Here is a 14,451-nt window from a genome sequence, read left to right as displayed (position 1 = left end):
TATTGGGCTCTGGGCTGAGCATGGAGCTTGCTTAAGATTCTCTCTCCCTCTCTCTCTCTGCCCCTCCTTTACTGGCATGCACACATGCATGTGTGTACTCTCTCCCTCTCTCTCTCTCTCTCTCTCTCCCACTCTCTGTCAAAAATAAATAAAAGTACTTTGATAGCAATATATGTCTATATTAGAAGAAAATGGTCTCAGGTGCCTGGGTGGCTCAGTCAGTTAAGCGTTCGACTTCAGCTCTGGTCATGATCTCACGGTTCATGAGCTAGAGCCCCATGTCAGGCTCTGAGCTGTCAGCTCAGAGCCTGGAGCCTGCTTTGGATTCTGTGTCTCCTTCTCTCTCTGCCCCTCCTCCACTCATATTCTGTCTTTCTCCCTCTCAAAAATAAATAAACATTAAAAAAAAAAAAGAAAAAAGGGTCTCAATTCAATAATTTAAGCTTCTCCCTTCAATAAAGAATAAAATATGAAAAAAAGAAATTAAACCTAATGGAAGCTGGAGGAAGGAAATAATGAGATCAGAGCAGAAATCAGTGAAATCGAAAACAGAAATACAATAAAGATCAATGAAGCCAAAAGCTGGTTCTTTGAAAAAAATCAATAAAATTGATAAACCTCTATCCAGAATGATCAAGAAAAAAATGAAAGGAGACTAAAATAATTATAAGGGAATATTATTACTAACTTTAAAGTAACAAAGTAATCAACTTAGATGAAATGACAAATTTCTTTAAAAACACAAGCTGCCAACCCCCCCTCAGGAAGATCTAGATAACCTGAACAGCATTCTATCCATTAAAGAAATTAAATTTTAGACAACAACATTCCCACAAAGAAAACTCCAGATGGCTCTAGAAAATTCCAGGCCCAGATGGCTTCACTGGAGAATTCTACCAAACAGTTAAGTTAGAAATAATACAAATTGTACACAAACTCTTCCTTAAATAGAAAAGAAAGGATCATATCCCAAATTATCTTGTGAACATCATTACTTTGATTCCAAAACCAAGAAAAGACAAAAAAAGAAACTACAAACCAGTCCCTTCAGCAAACTGAATCTAGCAATATGGAAAGAGTAATAAATATATCATGACCAAGTACATTGATTTAATATTCAATCATCAAATTGAATATTTGATTGTTCAAATATCAACAAATATAATTTACCATGTTAACAGAGAGAAGAAAATCATATGATCATACATGCAAAGTATTTAATACAGTTTGATATCCACTGATGATTTTTTTTTTAAAAAGCTCTCATAAAACTAGAGGGGCACCTGGATGGCTCACTCAGTTGACCGTCTGACTTCGGCTCTGGTCAGGATCTCGCAGTTCATGAGTTCGAGCCCCGTGTTGGGCTCTGTGCTGACAGCTCAGAGCCTGGAGCCTGCTTCAGATTCTGTGTCTCCCTCTCTCTGCTCCTTCCTGCTCATGCTCTCTCTCTCTCTCTCTCAAAAATCAATAAACATTAAAAAAATTTTTTTTAACTAGAAACAGAGGGGCGTCTGGGTGGCTCAGTCCACTGAGCATCCAACTCTTGATTTTGGCTCAGGTCATGATCTTGCAATTTCTGGGATCAAGTCCTGCATCAGGCTCCACACTGACAGCACAGAGCCTGCTTTGGATTCTCTCTCTTCCTCTTTCTCGGTCACTATCCCGCTTGCACTCTCACTCTCTCTCTCTCAAAATAAATAAATGAAACTTAAAAAAAAAAAAAAAAGACTAGAAATAGAAGGGAACTGCCCCAATCTCATAAAGAACATCTACAAAAAACCTACAGCAAGTATCATATCTAATGGTAGAAAGCTGAATGTTTTCCCCGTAAGATAAAGAGTAAAATGAGCATGTACACTGTCACATTTCCATTCAACATTTTACTGGAGGTCCTAGACAATGCAACAGTGCTAGAAAATGAAATAAAAAGCATTTTCATTGAAAAGGAAGAAGTAAAACTGCCTTTATTCACAGATGACATGATAGTATACATAGAAAAATATAAGAAATCTATGTAAAATCTACTAGAAATAATGTGTGAGCTTATCAAGGTTGCAAAATACAAGATCAATAGAGAGCTATTGTCTTTCTGTATAATTTATAATTAGCAACAAACTGGAAATTTATTTATTTTTATTATTTTGTATAAGTAATCTTTACACCCAACGCAGGGCCTGAACTCACAATCCCAAGATCAAGAGTCACATGCTCTATGGACTAAGCCAGCCAGTCACCCCAAAACTGGAAATTTAGATTTTAAAAAATACCACTTATAACAATAAAAAAGTATTTAGCGAAATATGAAAGCTACCAAATAATACAAAGAAAAAATGGAAAAAATGGAGAGATCCCATGTTTCTAGACTGAAAGACTCAAAACTTTTAAAATGTTAATTCTCCTGCAAATTGGTATTTCAATACAATGTTATTCAAAATCCTATCATATTATTATAAACATTGATAGACTGATTCTAAAATTCATATGGAAAGGCAAAGGACCTAGAATAGCCAGAACAATTTTGAAAAAGAAAAAAAATGTCTGAGGACTTATAGCACTTAAGACTTATCAGACTTAGTATAGAACTATAGTAATCAAAACACTGTGGCAGTGCTGTAAGTCTAGATAGATATGTGGAACTAGAGGGAAAGTCCATAAATAAATGTTGACAAAAGAGCAAAGGCAATTCAACAGAAAAAAGTATCTTTTCAACAAATGGTGCTTGAACAACTGGATATTCACACGCAAAAGAATCAATCTAGGGTTGCCTGGGTGGCTCAGCTGGTTAAATAACCAACTCTTGACCTTAGCTCTGGTCTTGATCTCAGGGTTGTGAGTTCAAGCCCCACATTGGGCTCCAGTCGGGATACGAAGCCTACTTAAAAAAAAAAAAAAAAAAAGGAATCAGTCTAGACACAGACCTATACTTCTCACAAAAACTAATTCAAAATAAATCATAAACATAAATATAAAATACAAAACTATAAAGCTTTGAGAAGAGAACATAGGACAAGATCAAGATGACCTTAGATTTAGTAGATGACCTTTTTAGATACACCACTAAAAAGCATGATCGTGAAGGAAAAAAATTGATAAGCTGGACTTCTTTAAAATTAAAAATTTCTCGGGGCGCCTGGGTGGCGCAGTCGGTTAAGCGTCCGACTTCAGCCAGGTCACGATCTCGCGGTCCGTGAGTTCGAGCCCCGCGTCAGGCTCTGGGCTGATGGCTCAGAGTCTGGAGCCTGTTTCCGATTCTGTGTCTCCCTCTCTCTCTGCCCCTCCCCTGTTCATGCTCTGTCTCTCTCTGTCCCCAAAATAAATAAATGTTGAAAAAAAAATTTTTAAAAATAAATAAATAAATTAAATAAAATAAAATTAAATTAAAAATTTCTCCTCTGGGAAAGCCACTGTTAAGAGAATAATTGCCAAAAACTGGAAACAACTCAAATGATCATCAAGAGCTTGAATAACAAATTATAGTACGCCTATGAAATGAAATATTACTCAGCAATAAAAAAGGAACGATTTTTGGATACATGGGACAACATAGATGACCTTCAAAACATCAAAGTAAAAAAAAAAAGCGAGATACAAAAGACCCCACATTTTCCGATTTCATTTAAACGAAATTCTAAAAAGCTAAAACTATAGTAACAGAAAGCAGATCAACGGCTGCCAAGGATTGAGGGTAGGGAGAGAGGACGGTCTGTAAGAAGCACAAGAAAACTTTCTGGATGCTGGAAATGTTCTATATATTGACTGACTCACATATTTGTTAAAGCTCACTGAACTGTACATTTGAAATGGGTCAATTTTATAGTTCTACCTCAACAAGGCTGATTATTTTTTTTTTTCAACGTTTATTTATTTTTGGGACAGAGAGAGACAGAGCATGAACGGGGGAGGGGCAGAGAGAGAGGGAGACACAGAATCGGAAACAGGCTCCAGGCTCTGAGCCATCAGCCCAGAGCCTGAAGCGGGGCTCGAACTCACGGACCGCGAGATCGTGACCTGGCTGAAGTCGGACGCTTAACCGACTGCGCCACCCAGGCGCCCCAAGGCTGATTATTTTTAAATACATTTGCAAATGGTGTTCCCCTCCCATTGATAGATGATGCTCTGTCGTCATTGCTTACAGTGTCCAGGGTTTCATGTGAAGTTTTGATTGCATATGGAGTAAGTGGTAGAAGCCAGTGTTTATTTCGCCAGCTAGCCAGCCGGCCGAAACAGAAGGCCCACAGTTCTAGGTTCTGGAAAATGAACATATAAGTAAAATACAGTTTTATTTTTAGGAATCTTATCCTCTAAAAATAAAACTGTCATATTAAACATTCATGGGATGCATATTTTATACAGAGTACTCTTTGCATATGTTAACTTATTTAATTATTTCAACAACCCATGATGTGGACTGCATTATTAATTCCACTTCACAAACAGGAAACTGAGAAATAAGCCGAGTAGACTGCCCAGCTAGTAAGTTGGTGCCTATTCTTGAGTATGTATTTTCTTTCACCAAATGAAACTTAAACTCTTGAAATGAATTTACATAGCCTGGCTTTGCTATTTCATGGCCTAGGGCTGATTCAGTCCTCAGAAATGCTTATGAAAGGAAGAAAAGGAAGGAGGGAAAGGAAGGAAAGAAGGAATGGAGGGAGGCTGGGAGGGTGACTGCCTGACTTCTGAGGTTTCTTAAAGGCTTAGGGATATGCTGATGGAGACATTACTTTAGCTCCTCACCCTGAGACTGGAGGCTCTAAAAGACTGGATAGGTATCTCCACAAGTGTGCAATCACCAAAGCAATATGTAATGTGCACCAGGTGACGGAAATGAAATTCCTTGGGACTCAAAGCCTAAGAACTACCCATTTGGCCCTTCATAAGTAAGGGACCCATTTGAGTTGTTCCTGCTAGTGAGGAGAAATAGAAAGAAAAGGCAAGATTTTCAGCATGAAAGCTGCCGTGGGTCTCATAACAATAAGAAAAGGATATTAGTTATTATCCCTTTAAAACTTAGCTCAAACAGTCTCAAGCAAAATGAAAAAGTATTAGTTTACAAAGAGTCCAGGGCTCACATGAAGAGAGAGGGTTCGCTCTTCTCCTCCTCTTCCTCTTCTTTTTCTCTGTTTACTTCCAAGCGACAGACTCTGCTTTTGTCTCCGAAGCCCCTAAAAACAGTTTTTAACTGCAAGAAGTCCCAAGAGAAAGCTCTTTCCCAGCAGCCCACATAAAGTTCGGATTTGTATCTTATTTGCCTAGCTTAGGTTTCACTATCCATGCTCACAGGAGGCCAACAGTAGTGAATTTAACTGAATCGTTAGTGATCTAAAATTATTTCTAACTGCCATAGGCCCATTGTTTTGAACTTCATTGGGCATATTACAATACAAAGTGTCCATTTATAGACTGCAATAAATCCATCTAGCCAAGGTATTTGGCAATTAACCAGTATGTCTGCAGCACTAATCTGCACAAACAGCATTAAGCAAACTTTGTTAGAAAAGTTGTTTGGCCTGGCCACCCTCTGGTCTAGCAGAAGAGAGGTCAAAAATACTCTGTGTACACAAGTGCACTGTCCTTTGAAAGAAAGGCATATTTCCTGTTTCATTAAAACTTACTATGTTGGACAATCATAAGACGTTTATGAAAGCCTGGCCTCCGCAATTTATTAGAGCCACAGGGAACAGAAATGCTCTCTGGCAAATTGAAGTATCACAGTGCCATTTAATAGCCTGTTTGACAACATCACTTTGGGTTTATCATGTCTGGCTCGTTTTGAAAATTATTTCACATTGCGTTTCACATTTTAAAGGAAGAATGAAGGGGGAGAGGAAGAGCAATTCTTTAATAAGAGAAATGTAAAATTCAGCTAATTAGGAGGAAAATGTTTCTAATCCAGCTCGATAAATTTAGCAAAAAAAAAAAAAAATTAAAAAAGAAAACCCAGCAGAGCAGCTGGAAAGCAATAAATCATATTTACTTCGGATCCACACCACTGCCAGCGGCTGCTTCAAGGGTCTGGGAAAACTAGCCCTTGTCTGACTCCACCTCTTTTATTTCTAGAGACACACGGCCTTTTTTGAACTTGGAGGGGGATTTTATAAAGAGTGCTGTTTTATTTACTCTCAATTAATCATGCTCAACTGTAAACAAAGTGTCTGTTTTAGTTCTGCTGACAATTATCCACTTGTCAACATCTCCCTCAAGTACCTTCAGCATCTGGCTACCGAAGAGAAACCTCTACATCAAAATGAATGTCTCCGTGAACTCTGGAATTCATCTGTTTCTTTCGCCCATGAGCAGCCAGGATTCCACCTAACAAATGTCACCTAGGCACCTTGATCAAGATGTATATAATCAGACGATAAAGGGTTTCTCAGGACTTGCTTTCATTCTCTCATGTTTGCTTTGGCAAAAAGAAGAAAATGATTACAACCTGGGAATCTAGGAGGGGGCTCTGTGATTTCTGATACTTTTACAAACCACCAGGCACATGATGACAGCTCCAGAAGTGGCTGAGAAATCTGTCTCTCCATTAGTAACATTCCACTAGATCAACACAACCAAACTGTGCTATAATTGGTGGTAATTTATATGAGGAACACATAGGAGTTTTGCTGCAATTTCACTAAGATTTGGAAGTGGCAAGACTTTATCCACTGCCCAAATAACAACCCTTTTGCTTTGAAACACTTTTTTCTTCCTCTTACAACGTGCAGAGAATATAGGGGAAAGTTGCTGCCAACATCATTAATATTTCACCAACAATAAACGTTTTTAAAGGCAAAACAAATGTTACATTTGGTGATTTGTTGAGGGAACATTATTAGTATGTCTCTTGGAACTTCCCTGGAGGAGGGAGCCCTAGAAATTTAAAAATGCAAACTGAACACCCAAGCTACATCCATTCTGTTCTTTCATCCATAAGAAAGGAGAGAGGGGAGGGGGCGGTACTGGGGGCCCCCACAAACCAGTCCTCTGGGGGAATATATGGGTTATCTACCAAGATTTTACATTCTGGAGATTAATTTACACCCACTTCAAAACCGAGGAGATTCGAATCACTTAGAATCATTCCCTCCAAGTTGAATTCCCGAATGAGGAGAGGCGGCAAGCCCGCGAGGATTAGAGACCACCAAGAGAAACTAGGCGCCCAACATGGCCAGGCCAGAGTTCAGATCGATCGAAAATGGCCCGAGCCGACGTCAAAATTAACCTACTCGGCGAGGGAAACTTGGGTACCTGCTTCAGCAAGGGTCCCAGATCGCTACAGAACCAGCCAAAGTGGATGGGAAGCGGGCTGGGGTGAGGGGGAGATTAGCAAAGGGGTCAGCTTGGCTCCTTTCCGACAAAAGCTGATCAATCTAACTGCACGTAATTGATTTTAATGAGTAGGGGAGTTTCCTTCGCATTAACAATTGCCCCGGGTCATCAGTCTGCGCAGCGGCGACTCCCCGCGCAGGTCTCGTTGCGTCCTTGCGCACAAGTCTGTCCCGACCACCACGCCGCCTAGCTTTCGGGCCCTAAAAGAGCAAAGGGGTCGGAGAACCTGATCCTAGCCGGACTGCCGCCCGGTTTCACCTGGTAATTTATGCACAATTAATTGAGATATCTTTTATACTTGATGTGCTGCAAAATTAATGCCTAATTTATGTAATTAGTCAATTAACTCTAATTCTAGCATATGTTCCCAATGCCCAGAAGGTGTTCTGTTTCCCAGGTACTTATTTTGATGTCACGAAATGCAACTAATTAATTTTACATGCATATTAATTTGGGATCTCTTTAGCAGTTCCCTTTGTGCAAGTAATTTTAATATTTGTCTTTCTAACCTTTGGGGGTAGGGTGGGGGAGGTGCAGGTAGGTGTGAGCGACACGTAGGCACCAACCTGGATGATGCTTGAGGGATGGCCCTGGTCGAGGGCAGGGTGCTCGGCCAGAGCCTCAAGTGTCAGAAGTGCTGTGCTCAGCAAGCCCTTGCCGCGTGGCGGATGCTGGCCCCACCAGGTGCATTTTGCGCGCTTCTTTAGCAAACTGCGAGCCTCTGGGCCTGGAGGCGGAGACTCCAGGGCGCGGCTGAGCGTAACGCCCCGGGCACTTCCGCGTCCCAGGTCAAACCTCTCGTTGCCTAGTCAGCCGCTCTCCGGCGAAAGAGCTAGAGGCACTCCCCGCCTCCCGCCCACGCCTCCGCCTTGAAGAGCGAATTCAGATTTCCGGGCCCATCCTTGGAGGCTGTTCTGCGTTCGCGGCCCTTCCTCCGAGGCATCCCGCTGCTTCCCGAGTTGGGGGAGCCAGAGCGCCTGCGCTTCCCCAAGCTGCAGGGTGGAGGGAGGGAGGAACCGCGCTTCCTTCTCTGGCTGTGCAAGCCGCCATCTGTCCTCTCTTGGCCGGGAGCGAAGACCAAACAGGGCGAAAGTTTACTTTCCAAGTTATTGGGTGGCACATTAAAACTTTTATCCTTTTTGGACAAATTAATGAGCAATTTAATTAATAAAATCAGAGAGTAGTGTAAGTGCTATGATAATGAAGTTAAATGAGTGCACAGTAAAATATTCACTAATCCAGCGCATTGCCAAATACCCCCTTAATTCTGCTTAACACTAAAAGGGTTTTGAGCACCATAATGAGATTCCTCTGTCTGCTAATTAATTGACACGCTCCTGAATATTCATATGAGCTAGCACCAATACGTTCCTAATTGCACCGTGGAATAGATCTCAGAGGAAAGTAAATCGCCATAGACTTAATTAAAATAATGTATTCCAGATCCAGGACTGGAAAAGATGAGACATTTGCCTTCGAGCGCGCTAAGAAAGTGGCACCTGGTTGGAGGGGAGAGATATCAAACGTCGGTGCCCAGCCTGAAATAAGCGGCGTGGGACGCGCAGGGAGGACTCTGGGCTTCTGAAAACAGCAGCTAGCTGGGTCCAAACCCCGCGGCTCCGGAGGCCGTGGCTCCCAGGAGCATCCGTGCTCCTGCTGCCCTCCACAAGGTTGCCCTACCGGAGGAAGCGGCTCATGGGGCAGAGCTTAGGACCCCGACCCCGAGCCAGCGCCCTCTCCTTCCTCCCTGCGGCCCCCCAGGCTGGTCCGAAATGCTGTTTACAGAGGCGCATGGGGAAACGTCGCCGGTCAGGAAATTCCCGGGGAAACTTTTCCCAGAGGTTGTCGGAGCCGCTGCGGCTCGAACTCTCCCAACCCAAGTTGCTATGCTGGAGAAGTCACTGGCACTTCTAATCTGGGGAAGGGCGGTAGCTCGGGGGAGAACACTCGGATCCTGGGGGTGCTGTCCTCTCTCCTGGATCCCACTTCCACGTGAAACCCCGCCGTCCCCAAGACTGCGCCTGGAAGTTCCTGGGCGCATCCTCCCTTTCCGGGCGAATCCAGTGAGGGGTGCTTTTCCCAGCCGAGCTTCCCTTGGCGGGTAGGAGGGGCAGCAGAGCCGGGCTTCGGACTCTACATCTGGGCTTTGACGGCAGAGCCATTTTCACCAGAGCCACGCAAGTGAAATAAATTCTCATTCCTCGGAAAGACGAGATTCCCACCCGCCCCCACGCTCCTTCTTTTAGGAAAAAAAAAAAAAATCACCACAGGTTAGAAACTAAAAAGAGTTTATTTGAAGACATACAAATGCATATTTATTATACACATGTAGGCATTAACAATGTAAATTACACCGCCAGCAGTTGCTGGTTGTTTATTCATTAGATCTTTAGAAAATCTACATTGCCTCCAGTCAGCGGGATGATAATGTGAAATACACAAGCAGTTTACATAACCAACTTCGAAGCACAGCTCTGCGCTCCGCGATTGGGAGTCATCAACAGGTCGCGGGGATCCGGACGCGAAAACCTATGTAGCTAATAATTACCGAAGATCTGGGACGCCAGCTCCCTCTGTCCTTTTGAAGAGGGGTAAAGGACGTGGGATGTGGGAAAAGGGAAGGAACTGACTCGCTGTGTATGGCTCACCTATTTTACCCTGTTTGTGTGCAGTTTTTTGTGTTGGGGTTTTGTTTTGTTGGCAATTAAAAAAAAAAAGTAGGTAAGAAGAGGATGAACGTATGGAACGGAAAGATCAATAGCCTTCCCCAACTCTGGGTATCCCGGACAGCCAGTTAAAGACTATGGATTCACACTGCTTTGGGGAGGAGGTGTGAAGTGAAAGGTGAGAAGTTTTCTTTACTGCTGGCGCGGGAAGAAAAGGCAGCCTACCTCAGTGAAGGGAAACTATCCGCTCCACCAATCAAATTGCGATGGCCACCATAAACAAATGGTTATGACTCCAAAGAAAATCACCTGCTGAATCAGTCTTTGGGGAATTATTAAATGCTCCGTGGTTCTGGATTTACCCAAAAGATGGAGAGGGGGAAGAACTTACAGGGGAAAACTGCAGTGCAGATTTAATATTTATTTTATGTGTATAAATATTTACATTAAAATAGGTTTCCAAAGTTCTTTTCTAATGAAAATGACAAATGAGAGATAAGTGAAGGTTCCTCACTAGGGTCGCCGTTGTTGGGGTGGGGAGGTGGTGAATAATGCCAAGCACAATCTTAAGTGCCGGTGTCGAAGAACGGCACCAATGCTGGGAACGGTCGACTTAATGATTCATCCCACTCTCCGGAGCCACCCACCTACCGTGGCCTACCAACTACGCAGCTGAGGTGTGCAGCTGATCGGGAGGGGTTGGGGGTGTTTGACTTTCCTGTTTCCTCCCTCCCTCCCTCCCTTTCTTGTTTCGGTTGGGCCGGCTGGGTACATACGAAATACCCTGCCGATCCCGGACACAGCACTGCTGAGACGGCAGCTAGTTTGTTTGCGGACCTACAATCTGGCGTCCATGCCGCTGCGGATATTGAAACGAGAGTCTCGGACAGACGAGACGCGGGCAGAGAGGCAGAGGAGAGAGGGAAGGAGACAGCGAAACAGAGGAATGCGCAGGGTGGTGGATCTGTTTCTGGGGTGTCGGTAAGCCCTCGGGGCAACCTGGTTTCCCCTACAGCTTGCAGTACACAGCTACCCACCAAGAGTGAGCAAATCGAGCGCCCGAAGCAGGGGCGGTGCTGAGGGAGAGGGCGCGCGGCTGGGGGCCGGCACCCCGCAGCGGGACCCGCGGAGCGAAGCCCTTGTCCCAGGTGAGACCCGCCTGAGCGGAAAGACCCCGCCGCCCAGGAGCGGGCCGCGTCTGCAGCGCTGCAGGCCCCGCCTCCTAGCCATTCGTAGCTGGGGGAGGCCGGGGAGGATCAGCCGCTTTCTTTCTTTTCTTTCTTTCTTTCTCAAACCCGCTTTGTGGGTGGCAGCTCAGCGGGGGACGCATGGAGACAAAAAAACAAAAAGCCCAAACGGAGAGACAGAGAGACAGAGGGAGAGAGAGAAAGAGACGGAGAGAATGAGAAAAAGAAGAGAACAGAAGAGAGAACAGAGAAGGGCGGAGATAGGGACACAGAAATCAAAGTTTTAACCTTCCCAGGAACACAGCGAATTATTATATCTAAAAGCTGTTGTAGTCTTCAGCGAAATCTGCTGCTGCCATTAAGAAAACACATACTGCACACGTCCACAGGGTTAAGCTCTCCTCCTCGTCAGCCTGAACAAACAAAGCAGAAGCGCGGGGTTTTAAGGCTGGAGACCTACAGGTTATGCCGTTTCAAAACAAATGAACACAAGAAAATGCGCCAACAAATATTACGGACGCAAAATATTCTTTATTTTCGGATATTTTGCAGTTCCACCCCCCCCGAATCGATTTTATTCAAATTTATGAGCAAAGTGGATGGAGTCTATGGTACAGGATTTAACTTCATGTTCTACCGCAGTCAAGATCTTATTTTTTCTGGATAACACATGCCAAAGAGGACGAAGTTTTCCTACTTAATGGAAGCTTTAAAATACTTTACAAAGCTAAACATCACCTTCTTGCTCCTGCTTTCCCAAAATTCCTCCCCCCCCAAAAAAACAAACCAAAAAACATTTTAAGAGTGATTACCTAGCCAGAAATACTGATTCCCCTCCCCCCAAAAATCTGAGCAAACAAGTAATTCCTGACAAAGAAAGTTAATATGAAAAGTATAGGGTGATTTTTTTTCTCCCCTTTTCCCCTTAAAAAAAGACCCTTTGCTCCACCCCGCTATTAAACAAAACACAATACCTTTTTCTGGGTGGTACTGCACAGAAGTTGATTCAGTTTTGACAATGTTGTTTAGCTATCATTTGCTATTTTGAATGAATGGGAGCAATCCCCCCTTTTACAACATTTGTTTCCTATTATGGAGAGGTGCAGCAGTTGAGGGCAGACATGTGAAAGTGGCTGTTTGATTCTCTTTTTCATCCCCCTGACCCTGCTTTTGTCCCTCCTCACCCTGGGAATGTCACGCCTCGCTACTTCACTTTGAGATGCTCGAGAAAGTGGCTTTGTTATTCCCTTTTAGACATACACGAAATTGTTCTCATTCCCCCCGCTGTAAAAGATACTTCACATCAGGACTCGGTTCACAAGTGCAATGCAATTTGGCTTAGTCCAACCTTTGTTCTGCTTGTACAAATGAGCGAACAGTGCACACATTATACAGTTGATCTACTGCTGTCTTAACCCCAGAGTTAGGGGCTGGGAGAAAAGCAAGTTAATCCCTTCAATACCAAGGTGGCTTTAGCAATATTTCCTCCAATAATAATAATAGGTTTGAATTGCTTCTTCTGTTTCACACAGTGCAGAGCAAAACCTACCGGGAGGGTTTAGCAGTAACAACAAAAATCCTTCCACCAACCTTTTGCAAATAACTTTCTAAACAAGTACATTTGTAGGTTTGGTAATGCCCAGTTTAAAGCTATGCAATTGCTTGTGCAAAGGAGGGGATGGATTTAGAAACTCTGGCTTTAAAGACTTAAAATCTCAGAGCAAGCAAAGACCAAATGGTATTTAGCAAACTGATTCCAAAGAGAGGGCATTATGGCCAGCAGGGCAAGAGTTGTTTTCACAGGCATTGAAATTGCCTGCTCACTCTGGGTGGGGGTTGGCACTTCTCTGGGATGGAGGTCAAGGAGGACCGGCACCTAATGCTGACTACTGTTTGTTTTGTGCTTGAGGTAGAGGGAAAACTGAGCCTTCCATACTCTCCAAATTGCAGCTGCTACTTGAGAAACACTTCTGAAATGTGTATGGTGTTGCCACTCATTTTCTCCCAACCCCAAGGGAAATATTTTAGTTCCAAGTGTCCCCAGTCATAGCCAGAGGCCCTGCCCATCGCCAGATGGCATGGAATAAGGATGGGACACCTCTGAATTTGAGCCTCCCAGGATGGATGGGAGTAAAGAGTGAGTAGGAGGTGGAGACTCTTGCCTTTTTTAGAACCCAGCAAGATTGGACAGGAGAGAAGACCTGATTTTAGGCAAAGTATTCCTCATCAAAAGTTTATTTTCAACCTCTCTGTTAGGAGTTGAGGTCCAAACCTCACATAGCCCAGTCACACACCAATGAAATAAATGGCTCCAAAGTTCCATGGCAGACATCTTTGCTACTATTTGGGAAAATAGGTGTGTTCCTACGGTGCCTGGCATGAGGGGTTGGGGGTGGAGGTGCTGGCTAAGAACAAGAGAGAGGACACAGAGTCCTTTCGCTGCCAGTTGGCACTAGAGCCGACAAAGTGTGTCCCCTCCCCCGGCCTCTCCTCCTTGGGCAGCTTGCTTTCCCCCTCCGAATCTGTGGAAGTGGCCAGGCAATGCGGGCTCAAACTCCTGGGGCAGTCGTGGGAAAGTCTTGGTGGATAGGTTTCCCCTGACGCAGCTCCCAACTGGGTGCAGACCTCTGCGGCCCAAGAGCCCACAAGACCGTGTCCGGGGGTCGCAGCCAAGCCAGCTCAGTGAGTGGGTTCCCTCTGGCCCCCCGATCTAGAACACTAGAGCTAGGCTGTGCCACGCGCAGGTGCTGGCGGTGGAAGCGAGCACATTCTGAAGCCAAACCGCCCCCAGGACACTCAGAACAACAATTTTTTTTTTTCTTTTTGTAAATTGATCGCTGACAGGCCGAGGGAGTTTGTTTTAGTGCTGAATACCCAGGAACAAAATCCTTTTGAAAGGAAAGCTAAGTCGTTTCACGCCACCAAAGTGCAGATTTGGTGAAGAATGACTGATGGGACAAAGCGGCGCGGTGAGTTAGCGCGGGTTCCCAGAGAGCGCGGAGAACTTGGGCAAATGCGGGAGGCAGCCTGCAAGGTGGGGCGGGCCAGAGGAGACCCTGACACCTCAAATCGATGCGGCGCGCGCCCGAAGACCTTCCCCACCTGCACATTTCACTGCCCATCTGGTAGAGAAGATGGAGAAAGTAGAAGGGAAAGAAAAAATAAAGTGAAGAGAAGTCCGGGACAAGAGGGGAGGAGAGAGAGAGAGAGAGAGAGAGAGAGAGAGAGAGAGAGAGAGAGAGACAGGGGCGGGATGGGTGGGAGACTCAAGGAGAAGG

Source organism: Prionailurus bengalensis, chromosome B3 (genome assembly GCF_016509475.1).
Source record: "Prionailurus bengalensis isolate Pbe53 chromosome B3, Fcat_Pben_1.1_paternal_pri, whole genome shotgun sequence".
Taxonomy (NCBI): Eukaryota; Metazoa; Chordata; class Mammalia; order Carnivora; family Felidae; genus Prionailurus; species Prionailurus bengalensis.
This window is presented reverse-complemented; position numbering follows the sequence as displayed.